The following is a 24,592-nucleotide window of genomic DNA, read 5'->3' as shown; positions in this document are numbered from 1 at the left end:
TTCCAGTGAACATTCAAAACTGATTTCCTTTAGGATTGACTGGTTTGATCTCTTTGCAGTCCAAGGGACTCTCGAGTCTTCTCCAGCATCACAGTTCAAATGCAATACATGGCTCTTTTCATAAACGGGTATTCTTTGCAACAGTTATCATTTTTTTAAAAGTCTAAATATGTTTGGTGTTGTCTCAGAAGACAAGAAAACATAATATATTTTAGATGGATTTCATCAGTTAATGTGTAAGACTTAACTATCTAGGGAGTTCACATAGGCAATAAATATCTTTTCTAAGTGCTTCTAGCTAAATGAGGAATACTGGTTGTATTTTTCATGCCAGTATTAAAGATGTGGACTATAATAGGAAAATAGGAATTTCCCTAAGTGCATGCCTACTCCTGTTACTCTTACTGTTTAAAACATTAGATACAATCAACATTAAAAATATATACATAAATCCATCAAGAACATTTTGCTGTTTCAAATGAAAGGTTTGCTCCCAATTCTCAAGATGTGGAAAGCACTTTATGTGCCCCAGTATTTTGATAACCAAGTTCTCTAGGAGTTTCCTCATTTGGCTGCTGGATTTTTGAGCAAAAACATCCAAAAAAAAAAAAGGGGGGGGTTGTTTAAAAACAAGACAACTTTCTTTCACCACTGACTGTTTTTGCATGCAATAGTCGTAGGAGAAGGGTCTCCTTATAAACAATAAAAAATGAGATCAGAGATATATTTGATATTAAAAATAAACATTGAAGTTGTAATTTAATAACAGCTCTAATAAATATGTTTTGGTTTTATTTTAAAAAAGAAAATGGAAGGTATAATGATAATGCCTCATCGAACAGAGCATATCAATTAAGAGATAAGAATTATCAAAAAAGACAAATGGAAATTCTAGAGTTTAAAATACAATAACTGAATTGAAAAAACCTACTAGCAGGACTCGGCAGTATATTTGTGCTGGCAGAAAAAAAATAATTAGTGAATTTGAATATAGATTGATAGAGACTATACAATGAAGAACAAACAGAAAACAATAAATAAAAATGAAGAGTTGCTCAGAGACGTATGAAATACCACCAAGCCTATGAATGTACACATAATGGGAGTTCTAGAAGGATAAGAGAGATTAAAAGGGGACACAAAAGCCAAAACAATATCTAAAGAAAGAGTCGCCAAAAACTTTCCAAATTTGTTTTTTTTTTTAAATGTGTAAAAATATCAGTAGATTCCAAATAAGATAAACTCAAAAAGATCTACATTAGACATACCATAATCAAACTGTTGAACAGTGAAGACAAGGAATCTTGAAAGTAGCAACAAAAAAGCAATTCATCACTTATATGGAAACTTCAATAACATAAATAGTTGATTTTTCATCAGAAACTATGAAGTTCAGAAAGCAGTGGGATGACATATTTAAAGTGCTGGGGGTTAAAAAGAAAATTCTGTATCAAGTAAAACTATATTTGTACATGACATAATTTTGTATAAAGAAAATCCTAAGAAACCCGTTAAATCAATTACAACAAATGAATGATTTCAGCAACTTTTTAAGATACAAGGTATATAAATCAATTGTATTTCTATATACACTAGCAATGAACAATATGAGATAAAATTAATAAAACAATTTCATTTATGATGTCAAATGGAGAAATACTTAGAAGTAAATTTTATAAGACTTTTGCTCTAAATTCTTAAATAGATGCAACAATATTTCATGTTGCTGAACTAGAAGACTTAATATCATTAAGAAGGAAACAATCCTCGATTGATCTATAGAATCAGTATGTGTGTATGCTAAGTCAGCACACACATACAATCCCTATCAAATCCAAGTTATCTGTCTTCCAGAAATTGACAAGGTGATGTTAAAATACATATGGGGTCTCATGGGATGCCAAATAGCAAAAAAAAAAAAAAAAAAAAAAAAAAACCTTGAAGAAAAACAAAGTTGAGGATTTGTGCTTCCTAAAATCAAAATTTACTTCAAAGCCACAGTGATCAAGACAGGGCAGTACTGGCATAGGATAGACAGGTCAAAATTGAGAAGTCAGAAATAAACTCTGACACTGATTATCAGTTGATTTTCAGCCGTGGTCCCAAGATAACTTAACAAGGAAAGAAGAGTCTTTTCCACAAACGGTGCTGAGACAAGTGGGTAGCCTCAGGCAAAGGAATGATGTTGGATCTCTACCTCACATCATCTACCAAAATTAATTCAAAAGTGATAATAGACTTAAATGTAAGAGTTAAGAGTATAAAACTCAGAAAAAAATAGGAGTAAATCTTCATGACTTAAAGTTGGGCAACGTCTTCTTATACATAACACCAAAAATGTTTGGTAGAGGAAAAAAGAGATAAATAGGATTTCACGAAAATTAACAACTTTTGTGCTACAAAGGACATCATCAAGGAAGTGGAAAAGACAACACAAGGAATGAGAGAAAGTATTTGCAAATCACATATATATAATAAAAAGGAGTTGTATCCAGAATATATTATAAAGAACTCTTCCACTCAGAAATAAAAGATAAATAACCCAATTTAAAAATGGGCTAAGGATATGAATGAACAGACATTTCTCTAAAGAAGATAAACAAATGGCCACTATCACATCATTCACATTGCTGCTGCTGCTGCTGCTAAGTCGCTTCAGTCGTGTCCGACTCTGTGCGACCCCATGGACAGCAGCCCACCAGGCTCCCCCGTCCCTGGGATTCTCTAGGCAAGAACACTGGAGTGGGTTGCCATCTCCTTCTCCAGTGCATCATTCACATTAGGAAACTACAAATCAAAACCATGAGATATCACTTCCCACCATCAGGTTGGCTGTAATAAAAAGACAGAGAATAGCAAGAACTAGCAAGGAGGTGGTGAAATTGTTACTCTCAGATATTGGCAATTTGAATGTAAAATGTGCTGTCACATTGCAAAGCAGTCAAGCAGCTCCTCAAAAGATTAAACAAAGTTGCCATATGGCCCATATATATAGTTATATATCCATGAGAGATTAAAACATGTCCTCACACACACAAAAATTGTGCACAAATGTTCACAGCAGCATTATTCATAGTAGTCAAAGCCAAATGTCCATCACCTAATAAATGGATTTTTTAAGTGTAGTACAGCCGTATAATGGAATAAAACTCAGCAATAAAAAGGAGTGAAATATTTATGCAGGTCCTAACATGTATGAGCCTTTAAAACATGCTAACTTAAAGAAGCCAGTCACCAAAGACCACATACTCTGTGATTCCATTTATACAGTGTCCAGAATAGGCAGATCTATAGAGACAGAAAGTAATTTAATGGTTGGTTAGAGCTGAGGAGGTTGAGAGGAAATGAAGAGTGATATGAAGAAATGAGAGTGCTAATGGGTAAAGGGTTTATATTTGTGGTGGTAAAAGGTCCCAGATTATTTGAGGGGATGGTTGCACAATGCTGTGAATATATTTAAAACCATTGAATTTAAATGAGCTAATTGTATGGTACCTGAATTATATCTCAAGCTGTTAAAAAAGAAGTTTCATCTTTGCCATGTTTAGAGTCAGCTTGTTTTCAGGTAGCTTCTTAATCATCACAAAATGACTGCCATGGCTCCAGGCATCACATTTTCATGGGGCAATATCTAGAAGATAATAAAAACGTGTGTGTGTGTCTGTGGGAGTTGGGGGGGTGGTGGTATTCTTTCTCATGCTTTCTTTCAAGATCTGGGAAATCTATCCCAGAAACACTAGGGCAGATTTCCTCTCACAATCCATTGGCACAAACTGGATCTCAAGTTCACCATTAAAATAAAGAGACTACCACTTCTCCACTCAAAACTCTTAAGTGTTTCCCCTCAGAGAGTCAAAGTCCTTATGATGGTCCAAAATATTCTGGAGGATATCCTCCTCCTCCCCCAATCATTACTGCTCTACTACTGCCTCTCTAGAAATTATGGAACTTTAGCTCACCCCATCAGTGCTCAGGCCTGATGAGTGGCCTGCTTAGACCTCAGCCCAGTCTTTGCAAGTCCATCCGTACCCTTTGCTCTGAAACAGGGGTCTGCCTCGCTTGGAAAGCCATGTTTCCTAAGCAGCTAAGAGTCTTTTAACCCCAAGAAGTTTCAGCATTGTTAATAGAAAGAATGACGCAAACCATACTCACAGTTTGGATATATTTTTGTGTGTTTGCTTTAGGAAAATTTATGTATATTTGATATTTTTTAAAGTACTTGAAATGTTTAAAGTTACTTGGCATATTGGAGTATATAAGAGATCAATTTATGATTCCAATTAAAAATGTAATTGTGTAATTGATTTAGATTTATGATTTTACATTAAATAGTATGTGATTTTATTAAGTTTGTAAACTGATTTGAAATATGTAAGAAGACTTAAAAGTCACCATATTGCAAGTGTTACTTAAATATTTCAGTTTTTATTTATTAAACAAGCAATTAAAGGACTCAAAAATAAAATCAACTATATTAAATTTAATAGTGCAGCTTGATATATTTATTAATTGCAAAGGCCCCCTGAAATTGATTATTCTAGATCTAGAAGTAGAATAAAGATTTATGAGATTTATGAACTTAACAGTTTAGAGAACTAGGTTTTTAATTGCTAAGCTTAATGTGTTTAATGCTAAATGTAAAGTTAATGTAATAAAAAATAGTATTTGCTGTTTATAAAAGTCATCCTCAGGGAACCCACACTGATATTTTTGGGAGCAGGCACATGACCCACCAGAGCCAATGACATGTAAGCAAATGCTTGCTAGAATTTCTAGAAAGGTGAAGCTGTTTTCCTCTCCTTTCAACAAGGGGTACCAGGATATATCTTCTCTCTTTCTTCAGTTAATAGTGTAGATGATATGAAATATGGAACAATGGGATCATGGTGTACACAGAAGAATCTAGACCTATTTTGTGATGGGGCAAATGTGGAGCCAGAGGAAAAAGCTAAGCAACAAAGCACTTTGAGATCAAAAGAAATTAGGCCTTTGGTGAATTCATTTGAACTACTAGATCAACACTTACCTGAATCCACACTAGACTCTTTGGTTACATGGTCCTGTAAGGATCTGTCAAAGACAGATTCAGTTGGATTTTCTGAAGGTGCCCTAACAGTAAAATGAGTCAGTATAATCTTGTATAATGATTTAGGTCATGCCTGAATGGTCTAGTGGTTTTCCCTACTTTCTTCAATTTCAGTTTGAATTTGGCAATAAGGAGTTCATGATCTGAGCCACAGTCAGCTCCTGGTCTTGTTTTTGCTGACTATACAGAGCTTCTCCATCTTTGGCTGCAAAGAATATAATCAATCTGATTTCGATGTTCACCATCTGGTGATGTCCATGTGTAGAGTCTTCTCTTGTGTTGTTGGAAGAGGGTGTTTGCTATGACCAGTGCATTCTCTTGGCAAAACTCTATTAGCCTTTGCCCTGCTTCATTCCGTATTCCAAGGCCAAATTTGCATGTTACTCCAGGTGTTTCTTGACTTCCTACTTTTGCATTCCAGTCCCCTATCATGAAAAGGACATCTTTCTTGGGTGTTAGTTCTAAAAGGTCTTGTAGGTCTTCATAGAACCATTCAACTTCAGCTTCTTCAGTGTTACTGGTTGGGGCATAGACTTGGATTACTGTGATATTGAATGGTTTGCCTTGGAAACGAACAGAGATCATTCTATTGTTTTTGAGATTGCATCCAAGTACTGCATTTCGGACTCTTTCGTTGACCATAATGGCTACTCCATTTCTTCTAAGGGATTCCTGCCCACAGTAGTAGATATAATGGTCATCTGAGTTAAATTCACCCTTTCCAGTCCATTTGAGTTAGCTGATTCCTAGAATGTTGACGTTCACTCTTGCCATCTCCTGTTTGACTACTTCCAATTTGCCTTGATTCATGGACCTAACATTCCAGGTTCCTATGCAATATTGCTCCTTACAGCATTGGACCTTGCTTCTATCACCAGTCACATCCACAACTGGGTAGATCAAATTGCCAACATCCACTGGATCATGGAAAAAGGAAGAGAGTTCCAGAAAAACATCTATTTCTGCTTTATTGACTATGCCAAAGCCTTTGACTGTGTGGATCACAATAAACTGTAGAAAATTCTGAAAGAGATGGGAATACCAGACCACCTGACCTGCCTCTTGAGAAACCTATATGCAGGTCAGGAAGCAACAGTTAGAACTGGACATGGAACAACAGACTGGTTCCAAATAGAAGAAGGAGTACATCAAGGCTGTATAGTGTCACCCTGCTTATTTAACTTACATGCAGAGTACATCATGAGAAACGCTGGGCTGGAAGAAGCACAAGCTGGAATCAAGATTTCCAGGAGAAATATCAATAACTTCAGATATGCGGATGACACTACCCTTATGGCAGAAAGTGAAGAGGAACTAAAAAGCCTCTTGATGAAAGTGAAAGAGAGTGAAAAAGTTGGCTTAAAGCTCAACATTCAGAAAACGAAGATCATGGCATCCGGTCCCATCACTTCATGGGAAATAGATGGGGAAACAGTGGGAACAGTGTCAGGCTTTATTTTTCGGGGCTCCAAAATCACTGCAGATGGTGATTGCAGCCATGAAATTAAAAGATGCTTACTCCTTGGAAGGAAAGTTATGACCAAACTAGATAGCATATTCAAAAGCAGAGACATTGCTTTGCCAACAAAGGTCCATCTAGTCAAGGCTATGGTTTTTCCAGTGGTCATGTATGGATGTGAGAGTTGGACTGTGAAAAAGGCTGAGCGCCAAAGAATTGATGCTTTTGAACTGTGGTGTTGGAGAAGACTCTTGAGAATCCCTTGGACTGCAAGGAGATCCAACTAGTCCGTTCTAAAGGAGATCAGTCCTGGGTGTTCTTTGGAAGGACTGATGATAAAGCTGAAACTCCAATACTTTGGCCACCTCATGCAAAGAGTTGACTCATTGGAAAAGATTCTGATGCTGGGAGGGATTGGGGAGGAGGAGAAGGGGACGACAGAGGATGAGATGGCTGGATGGCATCACTGACTGGATGGACATGAGTTTGGGTGAACTCCGGGAGTTGGTGATGGACAGGGAGGCCTGGCGTGCTGCAATTCATGGGGTCACAAAGAGTCGGACACGACTGAGCGACTGAACTGAACTGAATCTTGTGTATTGAGCCTGGATTTGGATTCAAGTATTCGTGCGTGCTAAGGCACTTCAGTCGTATCCAACTCTTTGCAACCCTATGGACTGTAGCCCATCAGGCTCCTCTGTCCATGGGATTCTCCAGCAAGAATACTGGAGTGGATTGCCATGCCTTCCTCCAGGGGATCTTCCTGATCCAGGGACTGAACCTCCGTCTCCTGCGTTGGCAGGCCAGTTCTTTACCACTAGCACCACCTGGGAAGCTGATTCTAGTAGATCTGGGTTCAAACCCTGACATATCATCCACAGACAATACTTTTCTGAGTCTCAGTCACCTTTTGAAAAGTGGCAGTAACCCCTTTACCTATATACCAAAGGTTTCCAGCATAGTGCCTCTCAAACACTGCAGGTGACTAGGAAGTACGCTCATTTAACATGTTGCATTTGTTGGGGGCCAATGCAGAGCACTGCACCTTTTCTTCTTTCCCTTTTATTTTTGTATGCTCATATCATATGTACCTTCAACAGTAACTGTGCAGTTGAACTGAATCTCTTCCTCCTGTCTGCTGGATACAGTTACCTCACTTCCCAGGACTCTAACACATGTTATTCCTTCACCAAAACTCCAGAGATCCCTTTGTTTTATTTTGTAATTATTTGTGTCCTTGGTTTATTAACTCCACTACACTCAAGAGTATCTTGCTGACAAGCAGCCTGGGAGCTGGTATGCAGGAGGTACTTAATAAGTACTTCATGAATAAGTCAATTCGTTTATACCCAAACAGAGCCCTTAAAACTCTCATCCTGTCTGCTTTCTCATAAATAAAATAGTGACAATAGCTGCCTATTCTTGGTTGATTTTTCCTGCCCATGAGTGCCTGCTCCTGTTCCTGCAAGCTAGAAGTGCCATGCCTTTTCCCAGCTCTCCTGTTTGATCATGTCTTTCTCCAGTGGGATCCTGACGCTGTCGATGATGAAGGGACTGAAACCATAGCAAGTGAACAGCTGATATGGCAGCATCCATCACCGGCTTCATTTTGCTGCCTTGGCTTTGCTTGTGGATGAGTTTGAGATACACTATTAACTTTGATGCTTCACTGGAGGGCTGTTCTGTGCCTTCGGTAATGAGATTTGGCAGTTCTCTTCTGTTCTCACTGGAGCTGGAGCTGTGCCTTTTGGTTCCAGGCATCTGATTAAATTGTCCTCTGAATTTGTCTTTAATTCTCAAACATGAGTAAAATCCAGTCATTTGGGGAACAGTTTCCTTCAGCCACCTCTGTACTGTTAGAAATGTGTTTAGTACAAGAAACAGAAAATCTGACTCCAGAGGCTATAATCCAACAGAGGTTTGTTTTTCTAATATAATGAGACCAGAGATAGGTGGCTGTCGCTTTTGGTTCAGTAGCTCAACTATGTCAGGACACCTGCTTTTGTGATTCTCTTCACCTTCCCCTCGTAGTAACAAGATGGCTGCCACTACACCAACCATCAAGTCTATGTTCAAGGCAGAAAAAGAAAGCAAAAGCTTTAAGAACCCCCAAACCCACACTACACTCAAGTCAGCAGAATTTTGCTTAGGTCTCATTCACCAGCGGAGAAGGCAATGGCACCCCACTCCAGTACTCTTGCCTGGAAAATCCCATGGATGGAGGAGCCTGGTGGGCTGCAGTCCATGGGGTCACTAAGAGTCGGACACTGAGCGACTTCACTTTCACTTTTCACTTTCATGCATTGGAGAAGGAAATGGCAACCCACTCCAGTATTCTTGCCTGGAGAATCCCAGGGACAGGGGAGCCTGTTGGGCTGCCATCTATGTGGTCGCACAGAGTCGGACATGACTGAAGTGACTTAGCAGCAGCAGCAGCATTCACCAGAATTGGGACATGAAGCCACCCTTAATTGGGAAAGTGGGGAACAGGACTGTTGCAATTGGCTTAGATCACTTATGATCCAAGGGTCTGGATACACAGTCTTCCTGGGTGTGGTTACCTCAGCCTCCAGATGCTGCTGCTGTTGTATTTGGGGGATGGTGCTTGTGGTTGCAATTTTTAATGCTTTTATCGAAATCCTGTATTAGCTGGGCCTCCCTCCCTCTTGAGATAGTAATAAAATCAGCTGGAAACCTTGGCTCTGAGCCCTGTTAAAGATTTCCTTATGGTATCTGTGAATTTCCAGGGTAAGGTAGGAATATGGCTGATGCCCTCAATGTCAATTCCAGCTTTGGATTCTTGCTTCCCGAAGCGTTATCTCTGTTTCGCTCTGGGTCCCTTCAAATGCTCCCATAACTGCTCCAACCTGTGTACCACCACCACCATCCCCTGCCAAAGAAAATAAAACCAATCCACACAAAGCCTCTGTTGAAAATAGCAGACCTTAATCAACAGCAGGGGTCATGAGGAGGTGTGCGTGGTGCACTGTACACCATTCCATAAGCAACATCGCATCTTTGGTATCCAACATTGTTCTCCAAAGCTACCTGGTCTCCCGTCACCAAGGGTTTCCTGCAGGTCCTTTGCCTTCTGCAGTCCAGGCCCAAGTATCCCTGCAGGGAATCCCCTCCCCTCCTCTGCTTTCTTTTCTCTCCTTTCCTGCCCCTTGCTGGGGAAAAGTACACATCTCAGGCAGAGCAGTTTGACTTTTCCTCATTGGTGTCATGACCCTGCCAACACCTAAGCCCTCACCTTCTACCCTGAGGTATTTTCCACCCTCCTACTCCCCACCAGAGAAATTCTGATGCCAAATATGAATACAGTTTTATTTTGTTACATGCTCAGTGTTAACGGGGATCAGGCAAGACCAGATCAGAACACACTGGTTTGAAGCTATTTTGTCTTGACCACCTTAAGAAAGGAGTGGCTTACCCTAATCCACATCACTCACTAGGTTCTCTTTGCTGATATTTATGGCAAAGCTCAGTTAATCATAAAGGCTTACCATGCCCCTTTTGTCAAAATGTTCTTTATGAATATACCTATTCAGGATGAGATTATAGAGGGTTTTCATCTTCTTTTCGCTTACATGCAACGAGCTTGAATAAATAAGCACACTAATCTGTGTGTATCTACACCCACACACACACATATATTTCAAAATATAGTTCTCCTCTCTCTGCTAATGTCCTCATACCACTTTATTCTAATCAGCTGAACTACGGAAGAGGATGAGGGTGGTTTGGGGGCCCAGAGGTCTTTGAGTTCCAACCCTCAATCTTAGAGAATCCAGCGACAGTAGTTAGGATTCTTGGCTGTAAATAACAGTGACCCTGCCCCTCTCCAGGAGAAGGCAATGGCACCCCACTCCAGTACTCCTGCCTGGAAAATCCTATGGATGGAGGAGCCTGGAAGGCTGCAGTCCATGGGGTCGCTGAGGGTCGGACACGACTGAGCGACTTCACTTTCACTTTTCACTTTCATGCATTGGAGAAGGAAATGGCAACCCACTCCAGTGTTCTTGCCTGGAGAATCCCAGGGACGGGGGAGCCTGGTGGGCTGCCGTCTATGGGGTCACACAGAGTCGGACACGACTGAAGTGACTTAGCAGCAGCAGCAGCAGCCCCTCTCCAACATAGCTTAAGGGAAAAGAATTGCAGAGATAGAGACCTTTCTCCTGGAGCTCCCAAGGCAAAGGTATGGCACAGATTTGGGTTCCAGTCCTTCAAGAAACTTTGTCCCCATGTTACTTAATGTGTCTCTGCTATACTTGTTCTTCTCTGCCATGGCTGTCAAGAACCATAATGTTTTTAGAGCTCCTCCATTCAAGACATCGGTCCAAACTAAACTCTCGGTCCCAAATCTCTATTTCCAAAAAAAGAGATTGGTTCATCCAGGATCAAGAGTCTACCCTTGGTCCAATCAGTTATGGGGGTTGGCTGGGTCACACTGCTTAAACATGACAGCCTGGGTCCTATTCTGTGGTTTGGGTGAACAGTTTCCAGAGAAAGTTAGTCAAGGTGTTCTCAGAAGTGTCCTCTGTACTCAAGAAACACAAAGCCTCTCTTCCCCATCCCCAACACATCAGATATTTTAGCTTCTATAGTTGTGGATGGATAGACGTGGGACTTTTCATCTCCACCTAAGGAGCTAGCCTGGCCACAGAGATGCTTCTGGTGTGTCCCCTTGCCCCTCTCCACCTCATCAACGTCTAAGCAGCTGACTTAGCTCCAGCCCAAACATGTGAAAACCATCCCCACATCTCCCAGTTCTAAGGAGAGCAAAGTTTATTCATCCGTGGTGGACACAGGGGATTGGCTTGATTATAATCAAAACTCACTAACAAATTTAACAATTTGGATGACATGAACAAATTCCAAAATGAACAAAAACAGCAAAACTGACACAAGGCGAAATAGAAGACATGAGTAGCTCCGTAGCTGTTAAAGACGTTGAATCTGCCACCACAGATCTTCCCACAAAGAGTACTACGCCTCACGTAGTTTCTCTGGTGAATTCTAACAATATCTAGTTGAGCCTACTTCCCGTGTGACTTTCTCTACCGCAGTGAATGGAAAACTAGGAATGCATTTCTCAGACTGCTGTGCAGCTAGGGGCTTGAATATAATTCCAGCTGACCAATCAGATGCATTTTAAATGTAGAACTGAATGAGGTGGGGAGGGGAGCGGGACACAGGCATTTACTTTGCCCATGTGGATCACAGCAAAGGCAATGTGGTTCTGGAGTCAGGAAGCAGGGTAGCTGTTCCTCGCTTCTGCAGGCAGCTTCCTCACTGTGGTAGGGACAGTCACTCGCTTGGTGGCCCAGTTCTGCAGTGTGACTCTAGGAGTCACTTCTGGAAGGTAAGCACAGAGGTCGATTCTTCAATCCTTACAACAATTCTGTAAGCCACTCACTACTCTGGTGTAGATTCCTTTCTATACAAGTTGTGCGTGTGTGTTAAGTCACTCCAGTCATGTCTGACTGCTATCCTATGGACCGTAGTCCACCAGGCTCCTCTGTCCTTGGGATTCTCCAGGCAAGAATGCTGGAGTGGGTTACCATTCCCTTCTCCAGGGGATCTTCCTGACCCAGGGACTGAACCTGCGTCTCTTATATCTCCTGCATTGGCAAGCAGGGTTTTTTTTTTACCACTAGCACCACCTAGTTTAGTAAGAGCAATTCTGTACCCTGAAACTGACCAATACATAATCTTTCAGATTCAGACTCTGGAGTTGCCTCCTCCAGGAAGCTTTCCTGGATTACTCACGGAGCCCCTTCTCATCTGAGCTCCTGCAGCCTTGCCCATCTGGGCTTTTCATCCGTATTTGCTAGCTGCCTTGTACTGTGAGCTCACTTTTCTGAGACTGAGCTCCCTGAGGGTGGGATCTGCTGCCACATGGGTGGCAGCATTTATCATGGTGCTTGTGTCCCTTTGCAAATGACTAGTGGAATGAATGTGAGACCAAGCTCTAATGAGGTGCCTGGGAACCACGGGGGCTTTCAGTAAGATTTTTGTCCCAGGAAAAAAGAACATTTAGAGAAAATGGTCCCTTTTGGATCCATCCCCTTCCTCCTGCCTTGACTTTGGTTTTATGCAGCTATTTTGTAACCATGAGAGTGAAGACAAACTAAGGACAAAACCCCAACACAGCTGTATCAGTTAGCTTTTGATGACTGAAAAAAAAAAAAAAAAACCCAAATGTAGTGGCTCAAAACAACAATCATTTACTTGTGGGTCAAAATGTGGGCTGGGCTCAGCAGGGATGCTCTGTGTCTGCACCACATGGTACTGCCTGGGATCGTCTTTATGACCAGGGCCTCCACTGGGATTGCTGAGTCTCTCACCATGAAGTGGAGGTTGGTCCAAGCTTGTTTACAGGGCAGCAGCGTTTTAAGGGGATGAGAAGAAGGCTCAAGGTCCCCTGGGGCCTAAGCTTAGCACTCTCTCACCCTCACTTTCATTGTATTCTATGGATCAAAGACAGGCTGGCCCAGACTTAGGAGCTGTGAAAACCCTCCAACTCTTCACAGGGCCATTTGGAATTGGCTGGAACAGACAAGGATGATTGGACAGAAAGACAGAACAGGTCTGGTCAGAGACAGTGCCTGTGAGCTGCTCACCAATGTAGAACTGCCTTCCTCAGACTTGACTATATGATATAGGGAGATTTCCTTTTTTGGGGGCTGGGGGAGGGATTTCCTTTTTTTAAAAAAGGCAGCTTTTTTCTTGCAGCCAAAGGAACCTCTAGCTTATATATTAGAGGGAAGAAGAATATATACTCATTGGACCTCTGGGAGATGAAATGAGGTCTGTATGCGTGTAAAGCACTTGGCGGGTAAGCATGCAGTATGAGTTAGAAGGTATTTCAATTAAAAACCATTCTCAGTGTACATCCTAAACACAAGCCATTCCCATTATGGGCTTTTATTAGCAGTCACCAAAGGGGAAACACATACACTGAGCCTGGGCCCCACAGGCCAGTTACTAGGGGTCAGTATGGCATTCAGCTGCCAGCTACTTTAGAGAGCTGGTGTCCATGCTGCTGCTGCTGCTAAGTCACTTCAGTCATGTCCGACTCTGTGAGACCCCATAGATGGCAGCCCAACAGGCTCCCCCATCCCTGGGATTCTCCAGGCAAGAACACTGGAGTGGGTTGCCATTTCCTTCTCCAATAGAGAACCTACAATCAAGGATGCTGATAACTTCAGGCTCACAGAGAGGGGTTAGGGTTAGGGGAAATCATTAAATTTTTCAGATGGGGAATCTGAAGTCCAGGGAAAAGAAGTGACACAGCCAAAGTCACAGAACCCAAACCTCCATATCCCAGTCCAGGGTTCTTATGTCATTAAACTCTGTCTTCCTGGAAACAGTGGGGTTTTCCTCACCAAGAATGGAAATTTACCCTGAGGGTAAAGTGAAAGTGAAAGTCGCTCAGTTGTGTCTGACTCTTTGTGACCCCATAGACTGTAGCTTGCCAGGCTCCTCTGTCCATGGGATTCCCCAGGCAAGAATACTGGAGTGGGTTGCCATTCCCTTCTCCAGGGGATCTTTCCAATCTAGGGACTGAACCCAGGTCGCCCACATTGTGGGTGGATTCTTTACCATCTGAGCCACCAGGGAAGCCCCAAGGGTAAAACAGCCACTAAAGGTCCAGCTGAAAGTGAAAGTGTTCCCCAGGGATTGTGACTGGGCAGCGTCAGCAAAACTTGAAGAGCCTGGGGAAATGTTCTGTTCCTTGACCTGAATTAAACCTACGGTAAAATTTTGTGAAATTCACTGAGTTTGAGATGTGCAGGCATGACCCATGTTTGCTTGTTTTTAAATCTTTATATTTCAATGGAAAAAAAAAACCCAAAAAATAAAAACCACTTCTCCCAGATCTCATCCTCACCAGAGGCTCACGGAAGGTGAACAAAACCTGCTATGATGGACGAGGCACTGGGTCAGGGCTCAGGCACTGAGGCTCTAGACTAGCTCGTCACTTTGTCTTAACCTGCCTCAGGGTCCACTGCCCTCTTTCTGAAAGAGGGAGAGTCATACTTGTGTTGAATCCATAAGATTGCACTGGGGCAAATGAGATCATGGGTGTGAACAAACTTTGAAGACAATGGAATATAAGAGTTATGTGCTTTCCATGCAGGGCTCACAGTTCTCCTTTCTTGAACTATTGTGAGGAGGGTGGGGGGTGGGGGGCACTCTGTGGAGACTGCCCCGCAGACACACCGGCCTCAGTCTCGCTCCCTTGCAGCCCATTAGGACCTCGCAACACTGCCAGGGGGCGGGCGGGTGCCTCCTCCCCCTCCTTTCTTTAGCAGTTCCTCTCAGAGGGCGGAGACAGCCAACCAAAGGGCTCTCCAGGCCAGCGGGCCAGTGCGGGGATTGTCAGAAGCCGAATTAAAAGTCTCTAGCAATTTAGGGCCTCATCTCTCATGCCATTGGTGCCTATGAAATTGTAATATATGGTCCAAATTAAGGGCTAAAAAGAAAAACACCATTGCACTGGGGAAGGGAAAGGGAGGAGAGGTCACTCCCTTACTTTACTTATCTCTCTGTCATTGCTTATTGCGTGTCCAGCCTGCCCATCTCCCTCACTGCTCTCCCAGCCAGCTCCCTGCCAGTGGCTGTAGCACCAAAGACTCGGCCTGAAGAACCCCTCCAACAGGAGCAGCTCAGTCTGCACCCAGTCCAGGCCAGAGGATCCGAGTGATGCTCGAGTACAGGAGGTGGAGGACCAGTCCCCTCATTGTCCCACTCGTCCTTCGGGTGGGAGACCGCTTCCCAGAGTCCTGCTGGAGGTGAGCCCCTGTGCCACAGTCACCTGCTGCTTCGCTTCCTTGTGTGGCTTCTCTCCCTTTCCTGTTTCACTTGCCTGGTCCCCTCCAGGTGCTTTCTGTCCCTCACAAACATCCCGTTAGGACTCAGCTCCTAGCTCAGGGTCTGCTCTTGCCTGGACCGACCTAAGACAGTATGTATCTTAAATGCTAGAATGCAAACTCTACAAGAGCAAGGGTCTCTTTGACTCAGGAATTCAGCTCCCGCACGTAGAATCATGCCTGACACATCAGAGGCTCTGCCAAAATATTTGTTGAACAGATTGTTTATACATTGAATGACATTCAACAGATCTTTAAGGAGTGCCTACTCTGCCAAGCTTGGCACCAGGCATCTGGGACATTCCGGGAGCAAGATAGATGCAAATCCTGCCCCCTGTGCTCACAGTCTAGTGGGAAAAGAAAAAGAGTCACCATAAGTGGTCATTACCAAGACGGGACATACAGAGGGCTGTGGATTAGAGGAGACAGCAAGTGAAGACACTGGGGTTCCAGCCTGCAGCAGAGTGGGCTTCAGTGATATGCAGCATGTACAATCACACAGGGCCACAAACATGGTTTAATGCTTTGCTGTTGCATCTTGAAATTCTGAATATATGTTGAACAGGAACCCCCATGTTTTCATTTTGCATCAGGCCCAGGACTCATCAGAAAAGACCCTGATGCTGGGAAAGATTTAGGGCAGGAGGGGAAGATGACGACAGAGGATGAGATGGTTGGATGGCATCACCGACTCGATGGACATGGGTTTGAGCAAGCTCTGGGAGAAGGTGAAGGACAGGGAAGCCTGGCGTGCTGCAGTCCATGGGATTGCAGAGTCAGACACAACTGAGCAACTGAACAATAGGAAATCACATATGCAGTACTTGCTGGTGTGGGATCCACCCTGAGACTGGAGAAGGTGCACGGAGAGTGGGGGTGAAGGGGACTGCAAAGGTCATGTTCCAGGCTCAGAGGTGAGAGGGAGCCCAGAACATTCTGGAAACTTTAGTCCAGCTGGTGTATAGAGGTCACGGGGTGCCAGAGAAGGTGGTGGGAGCCAGATGTGAAAGGTCATGTGGGTGTCCCATGCTCAGGGGCGTAGACTTTATCCAGAGGTGTTCACTGTGGGTCAAGAGGACTTGGGGGCAGGACCAGAGGCAGAGAGCCCAGCTGGAGCTGCTTCCAAGAATCCGGGCCAGAGAGACAAGGAGAGCATGGCAGATTTGAATGATATTTAGAAGGTGGAAGCCAGTTCTCAGTGATGGATTGGATATGGAAGGAGAAACTGTGCCAGTGTGTGTTTACCCAAAACCTTCAAAGTGAGAGTCCCTGGGGAGTGGCTCCCACAGGCCCGGGCATTGTGCCTTTCAGATGCTGGTTTGTGACACATCGCAGCTCAAGCAGGGCAGAGAGCCGGGGGGAGGCCCTGAGTGGGGAGACTTGGCTCTGGCCTCTCCTCCCAGCTCTAACACAGGCTCCAAATGAGCTTTCTGCCTGGAACTTTAATATGTTAAAAATGACTGTGGCGCTGCCTTTGCCTCCCAGCACCTGATGCTGCCGATGCCACAGACTCCCTGGGGAGAGGAAGCGAGAGGAACTGATGGTGTGAGGGGCCTGGCTTGATACCAAGATCAGTGGCTTGAATCCCTAAGATTAGTGAATTCTGAAACACAGAGTATTAAAGCCAGAAGGAAGGTTAGCCATAATCTCATCCAAACTCCTTCCCATTAAATAGATGGAGAAACAGATCCTGCAGAGAAGAAACAAATTGCTCAAGGTCACAAGGGAGGGATGGAGTGTCCCAGGCTCCTGACTGCCATCTGGCACTCATGCCATCATCTGTGTTGCCTCCCTGACCCATGACCCCTGCCCCACCCAGAGGATCTGAGAGGCACAAAGCTCCAGTTACAGAATGCCTCAAGATGCGTTTGGTTTCATGGAACAGAAGCTTAACTCAAAATGCTTTAACGAGTGGTTCTCAAAGTGTAGTCCTCAGACCAGCCAGCATCAGCATCACTGGGAACTTGTTAGAAATGCAAAGTTTTGGCTTTGCCTACTGAATCAGAAATGCTAGGGGTGGGGTCCAGCCATCTGTGATTTAACTGTGATGTTAGTGCTGCTCAAGTTTGAGAAACTAAAGCAGTAAAAATGTTTGTTAACTCACAAAGCTGGACACCCAGAGCTGGTTATTTCAGTAGCTTTATGCCCATCAGTGCATGGGCCTGTCTTCAGACTTGGCCCCTCCTGGTCGCTTGGTGGCTGCCTCCACTGACAGCTTCATAAGAAAATATTGGGAAGAGCAGAGACCATATTCTCTGGACATCCCCCTCCCCTTTATTTTTTGCCATGCCATGGGGCTTGTGGGATCTCAGTTCCCCAGTGATTGAACTCCAGCCACAGCAATGAAAACTCCGAATCCTAACCACAACACCACCAGGAAACTCCCTGGACATCTGTTTTAATTAATAAGAAAACCTATCCGTACCCCTACACACACACACACACACACGCACACGCACACACATGCCCCTGCCAGACATTCTCTCACATCTCATGGGCCAGAAGTGCAGCATGCTCTTCTCACACCAATCACTGATCAAGAAAACAGAAATCTTATGATTGGTTAGGGGTAATCGCCAGCTACAGAAAAGAAATATAATAAAAAGCACGGATTCTCTGGCTCTTCCACCCTCCAAATCCTGGCTCTGCCGTTTACTCATTTTATGACCTCGGTCAAGTTATTTAACCTCTCTGTTTCTCAGTTTCCTCATCTGCAAAATGGGTATAACAATAACCCCATCTCATAGAATTCTTAGGAAGACTAAGTGAATTCATAATTTAAAAAGCACGTAAGACAATTGGCTATATAACAGTTTGTTAAATAAACGTACAGATAGTTTTTTATTCTGATTTTTACTTACCATATTTTTTAATAACCTAACTATTAAGGGTTAAGAATCATCCAGTAATAGTACAGATGGGACTTATTCGTTCTCTTTTTTGTTTGTTTGTTGGCAGGCTATTTCATTATATGGGTGTGCATATAAGGTTATTTTAATTTCTTTGCTGTTACAAATAGAGCTGCCATAGATGACCTTGTGAATGTGTTGTTTTATGTATGGGTGAGGATATACACTGGACAACATCCTAGGAATAAAATTGCTGGGTTGAAGGATTACTGTATTTGTAGTTTTGATGGATCCTGCGACATGGCCCTCCTCGGCAGTTATGCCAATTTACTCTCCCACCAGCAGCATGTGAGGGGGCTCCTTCCACCCAGTCTCACTACCACAGTTAGTCTCTCTCAAGTCCTCCACTCCTCACAACAATTCACAGGGTTCGTTGCTCTCACCTGCCCAGAAGAGGTGAGCTGACCTGCCTGCAGGTGATCAGTGAGCGCAGATGAGATGAGGCCTGGTGCAGGCCTTCACGGTCTCCAGAGCACTTCCCTCCTGCAGCAGGTGGTCCCTTGGTGCCAACTCCCAGTGTGATTTCACACCCAGCATCCAGCACCCACGTCTTTCAGAGGACAGCCCTTAGCCAGCGCTTACGGAGAGGGAAGTGCCTGGAGAAGTATGTCCTCCCCCAAGGAACTTACTTCCTCTGATCACTGATGAGTACAGAAGAATAAATACTCCAGCTCCCTTGCTCTCCAGATGCAACAGCTCTGAGATGCCACCAGAAGTATCTCCAGATCTTGCTGCAGGATCGATCCAAAGTGGACTTTGAGATAACTCGTCCTTGTTTGGCTGCTGTCCATCCTCTCTCTTGACTTCCCGTCCTCTTTCCTGGGAATGCTCCACAGTCATCATCCTGTATCATATCACCTTCTTTTATATGGAATCTTTACTCTCTGGAATCCTTGTCTCAGGGTCACCTGCCATTGTTTCCTTCATGCTTCCTTACCATTGTACCCATTATACACAGGAGAGAACAGATTGGCAAAGGGACTAGCTGGAAGTTACAGAGCTACCAGGGGGTCCAGACAGGGGGTCCAGCCCAGGACTTCTAACTCCTCATCCACGTTCCTTCAAAGGAAGGAGGGAAACTCCAGCCCCAGGTGAGAAATGGAATTTGTCCCTTCCTCTTTTCTTACCTCCTGAGAACAGTGGATCTTCTACAAACACCTGCCTGTGTGTGCCTCTCCCCACATGGTGTGTCTGGGTCTCTGAGTTTGGCCTCATCTTGTCTCCCACGTGATTCTGCTGCCTGATACTAAAATCAGCTCACCATTTCAGGTCGGTCACATCCTGAATGCTGAGTTTGACTATAATTGCAGTAGGCAGATCATAATACATTTATTTAACATACCTTGAATTAGGACCTCTTGCATATATTTGCATGCTATTTGCATCTATTTGATTAGATTGGAAAAAAATCAACAGATGTAGCTCTTGAGTCAGGTAGGCTGGAAAGGGGCTGCGCCCAAGGCTGCACTAATCAGGGGCTGAGCAGACCCCCACCTCTGCTCTCCCCACAAGGCTACCTTGGCAGGAGCTGGAGCGCTATCCCGAGTCTCTTCTCATCCCAGGACTCACCATGCCTAAGACCAGGGTGATGCCCTTCTGAGCCCAAATCCCCATCCTACACATCACCCCAGATCATGCTTCGTGAAGGCCAACATCACCTCTGTCTCATCACTGCTGGATTCCCACAGACTGTTGGATGAATGGATGAAGGAACAAATGGACACACGTGGTCCGGTCTATTTAGATCCTGTCCCTTCCTTGCTTGAAAACTTGTGGTGGCTCCATATGAACACAGGATAAAACCCAGGGTTTCATTCTGGCATTCAAAGCCTTTCACAACTGATTCTGAGTGTATGAAGTATAAACAGTGCTTGCATCCTACTATGCCAGGCCCGTGACAATGATCCTGGAACTGGGCTTGGAGAGAAGAGGTGAGCTGACTTGTCTTTTTCCCACTTCCCTCCTCCTTCCTTCTGCACAGCTGGTTGGAACATCTTAAGGTTCAGGCCCAGGGTCAAAAGCCTGGGTAGAGAGGGAAAGCCCAGAATGTTAGAGAGGTCCCACCTGGAAGGCTGGCAGGAGTCCCAGGGATCTGCAAGTGAGCCTCTAGTGGGCACCATGAACCTGGCTCCACTTCCCAGATTGAGCCAGGAGGGGGCGGCAGTGTCCCAGCTTGCAGGTACAAAAACCACCCCTAGCTTCTGAGTATGATGCAGCTGGGAACATCTGAATATGTGAGCCAGGCTTGGATGAGTGCATGTGTTTGCAAGTGTGGGAGAGGGTCCAAGCGTGTGACTGAGTGCCCTGACTGAGAATATGTTTCATGAGTGCATGTATTCATTCAACTCTGTCGCTCATTCATAAGTGTTTATTAAGTGTCCTCTCCTCCCCAAGCCCTGCTCAGATGTCTAGGACACAGCAGTGAGCACAATGAATGTGGTCCCTGCCTTATGAAGCCAGGGCTGGGCAGAGAGGAGACAAGGAAGAAAGCAGGCCAACAAATCAGTGATGTCACAGGATGGGAAAGATGACCTCAGGCCAACTGGGCATAGAGCACCTCTCCAGGGAAGTGACATTGGAGCTGAAACTAGAAGGACCAGAAGGAATCAGCCAAGCAAAGTGGGAGATCGCCCCTGGCAGAGGGAGTGAAGAGGGTAAAGGGTTGACAGCGTCTGTAGAAATCTGAGCTTAAAGAGCTTGAACTTTATTCTAAGGAAAGTCCTCGGACTTTTTAAACTGGGGGTGATGTGATGTTGATTTACAGTTTTAAAAACGCTCTGGTTCTTGAGTAGAAAATGGTTGAAAACTGGACAGGGTAGACAGTGAGGAACCTCCTGCAAGGATCCAGGCATGAGCGGACAGGGGCTGTACCCCAGTGTGACTGTGGAGCTGGGGGGACAAATGTGGACTCCACATTGTGGAGGTGACCCGACAGTGGGCGAGAAGAGAAAGCAAGGGCATCCCTGGGCTCTGGGCCTGAACGGCTGGGCTTCTAAGTGGGAGCAGCTGTGTCAGGGGCTGCTTTGCATTTTGCATGCGTGCGTGCTTAGTCACTCAGCTGTGTCCGACCCTTTGCAACCCCATGGACTGTAGCCCACCAGACTCCTCAGTCCATAAAATTCTCCAGGCAAGAATACTGGAGTAGGTTTCCGTTTCCTTCTCCAGGGACTCTTCCTGACCTAGGGATCAAACCCGCATCTCCTGCATAGCAGGCACTAGCTATCGGGGAAGCTCACTTTGCATTTTAAAGGCCTGTTTCTGCCTGCAGCCTCTGTGTCTGGCTCCCTGGCCTGTCTGACCAGCTCAGACCCCCTGGGGCCAGTCCCTCCTGCCTCCTCTGCTCCACCCCTGCCCTCCAGGCTTACCCAGGCTCCAGGACACAGCATTCCGCTTGGATCCTGTGTGGAGGGACCTGCCAGCTCCAGGCAGATCTCTCCCTTCCTTACTACGCTTTATTACCCACACACTCCATCCACTGGGGGCGGGGCGGGGTGGGGGCGTCAGCTCAGAATAGGCTTTGGAAACAGAGAGACTCTCCCAGGACTCTTGCTCCAAGGCCCCAGGGAGAGCTACTCAACTAGTCTCAGCCCACCCAGCCCAGGAGTGAAAACACCTTTTCGGGGACTGGAGCCCAGCCCCCAAGTTACTCATCTAATGCCTACAGGAGAGAGCTGAGTGGTGTCTGCCAGACCCTGCCAAACTGCACATTCAGGTACACAAGAAGATTGCTGTTTTAAGTCATTACTTAAAATGTGTAGTTTGTCACACAGCAAACAGGTATTCAGATACCTGAATAAATAACCTGGAATCCCAGCCCTGCCCACTAGCTGTGTGGGCTTGGGCAAAAGCCTAAACTCTCTTGAGTCTCAGTTTTTGACTGAAAATAAGGACACTCATTATGAGGTGTTCCCAGGAGAAATCCTCATCATACCCAGAAGGATCATTACACTCACGTGACCCTTGTCACATGACACCTCACCTGCCCCTCAGATACCTCATGTGACCCTCATAGCATGACACCTCACGTGACCCTCATCTGTGGAGGGTCACACAGACAGTAAGCAGAGACGAGGACGCCTGGCCTGAGGCCCGTGCTGCCTGTACTGCTGGGTTTCTGTGCCACACCCTGAAGCAAGCCCTAGAGACCCAAGCTGGGCTGGCCACCGAAGGAGTGAGGTGGTGTCTGAAGAAGGGTCAGCATCCAGAGACTCAGCGCCTCTAGGTCCGTGACCTCAGTGTGTCTGTGGAGGGGGCTGCCTGCTGGAGCCACTGCTCAGGTGCCGCATAGGCCCCTCCCACTCCAGGAAGTCTAGGGCCTTGACCACTTGACCTCTGGAGCCTTCACTTACGCTGCAGTAATGCTGCACCCTACATCACCAGGGCTTGGGAGGCATTAGGCCCACAGTTCAGTTCAGTTGCTCAGTTGTGTCTGACTCCCTGTGACCCCATGGACTGCAACACGCCAGGCTTCCCTGTCTATCACCAACTCTCAGAACCTATTCAAACTCATGTCCATCGCTTCGGTGATGCCATCCAACCATCTCATCCTCTGTTGTCCCCTTCTCCTCCTGCCTTCATTCTTTCCCAGCATCAGGGTCTTTTCTAATGAGTCAGTTCTTCACATCAGGTAGCCAAAGTACTGGAGTTTCAGCTTCAGCATCAGTCCTTCCAATGAACATTCAGGACTGATTTCCTTTAGAATTGACTGGTTGGATCTCCTTGCAGTCCAAGGGACTCTCAAGAGTCTCCTCCAACACCACAGTTCAAAAGCATCAATTCTTCGGTGCTCAGCTTACTTTATAGTCCAACTCCTACATCCATATAAGACTACTGGAAAAACCATAGCTTTGACTAGACAGACATTTTTCGGTAAAGTAATGTCTCTGCTTTTTAATATGCTGTCTAGGTTGGTCATAGTTTTTCTTCCAAGGAGCAAGCATCTTTTAATTTCATGGCTGTAGTCACCATCTACAGTGATTTTGGAGCCCCCCAAAATAAAGTCTGTCACTGTTTCCATTGTTTCCCCATATATTTGCCATGAAGTGATGGGACCAGATGCCATGATCTTAGTTATCTGAATGTTGAGTTTTAAGTCAACTTTTTCACTCTCCTCTTTCACTTTCAACAGGAGGCTCTTTAGTTCTTCACTTTCTGCCATAAGGGTTGTGTCATCTGTGTATCTGAGGTTATTGATATTTCTTCCAGCAACCTTGATTCCAGCTTGTGCTTCATCCAGCCCAGCATTTTGCATATGTACTCTGCACATAAGTTAAATAAGCAGGGTGACAATATATACGGCTTTGATGTACTCCTTTCCTGATTTGGAACCAGTCTGTTGTTCCATGTCCAGTTCTAACTGTCACTTCTTGACCTGCATTAGGCCCACAAGCACTCCCCATCTTCCTCCTTTCCCACAAAACCCAGTCTGAAACCTCCCCATGACCTCTGACCCCTCTGTCCTCTGTCTCCTCAGGTCACAGTTGTGGTGGGGGGGCGGGGGGATGCTGCCTGCCGACCCACCATAAGCTCCGGGGCAGCACCCTCGGCCAGGCTGTTTGTTTCCTCACCTGTGCGGAGGGGATGACAATCCCCATTTGCTGGTTCTCATCAGGATTTAGGATGATAATAACAACAGGAGCATCTGTGCGCTTCTACGAGGGCCACACGCAAAGGCCCAGCAGCTGGAAGCTTTGCTGCCAAGCCTCCACCGACACTCCACCTACCCTCTCCAGCGCCCAGCAGGTCTGGTCTGGGCTGGTGACGTGGACCACCAGCGGAACCTGTGGCCACCCACGGTGTGTGACGGTGCCTGTTGCCAGGCAACAGGGCTCAGCTCAGGTTCTGTGTTGTGGGGTCAGCCGCCCACTGACTGGCCTGCTATTTCCGGGCTGCGGGGCTGTCAGTGTACCGCTAGATCTCTCTCCTCTATCCAGCCTGGGAGGGAGGAGATGGCAAGCTGTGCTCTGGGGACTCCTTAAGTTGCCATACCTCTTAAGAGGCAAACTCAGGTAGGGGTGCTGGAAAATAAGGAATCCCATCACGTTTGGGGCCCACCAAAGAGAAGGAGCTCGCCAAGATACAGAGCAAGTCATTGATGGAGCATGGGTTCTAGAACCCAGAGCTATCTCCTAACTTCCATCCCCACTGGAGAGATGATGTAGGTGGTTCAGAGAGGTCAAGTGACCAACCCAAGATCACACAGCAAGTAAGGAGCACAGCGAGGGTTCCCGCCGCCCTCCTCTGTTCCAAGACATCACTT

This window comes from Bos indicus x Bos taurus, chromosome 13, assembly GCF_003369695.1.
Source record: "Bos indicus x Bos taurus breed Angus x Brahman F1 hybrid chromosome 13, Bos_hybrid_MaternalHap_v2.0, whole genome shotgun sequence".
Lineage (NCBI taxonomy): Eukaryota > Metazoa > Chordata > Mammalia > Artiodactyla > Bovidae > Bos > Bos indicus x Bos taurus.
This window is presented reverse-complemented; position numbering follows the sequence as displayed.